The sequence below is a fragment of the Wasmannia auropunctata genome, unplaced genomic scaffold (assembly GCF_000956235.1).
Source record: "Wasmannia auropunctata unplaced genomic scaffold, wasmannia.A_1.0 LD336111.1, whole genome shotgun sequence".
NCBI lineage: Eukaryota > Metazoa > Arthropoda > Insecta > Hymenoptera > Formicidae > Wasmannia > Wasmannia auropunctata.
The window spans coordinates 329,457-329,997 of record NW_012026779.1 but is presented as its reverse complement, the minus strand read 5'-3'; positions in this window follow the sequence as shown (position 1 = coordinate 329,997).

Below are 541 nucleotides of genomic sequence, written 5' to 3'. Positions count from 1 at the left end.
GATCTACAGAAATATCAGAGTATTCTATGAGCTACAAACGCGTACAGACGCGATCGCAGCGCGCAGGGTCAAATAATGGATAACAAGGGTCACAAGTATAAGAATATAATCGCACCTCTGTTGTCAGAAGATGTGAAAAGGTAAAAAAGTTTGAAAAGGTATACCGCTCACCATGACAGTGAATGATAGCAAGATTGAATACATTCATTGGGACGATCCCAACGAGCTTGTAGATCTCCTCCAATTGCTCGAGGCCTCGCGCCAAACTGGTCACATGGCGCACGACAACGAGATGCTGTCGATTATCGAGGAACTTCGCGAAGCGGGTATTATTATAAATTAGACGACACATTTACGAATCATATAGTCAACATCGAAATGCCGATCAACAAGTTTGGGACGTCGCTCGGTATAGGCGGAACAAGTTCGTACTACCAGTTGAGTGGCCTACTCAGAAATTACGTGCGCGATAACGCTCTTTGCATAGTTGCAGCCGACTTTGACGCAAAGTCACGCAAGATTCGACGTGTAGCACTGCCGA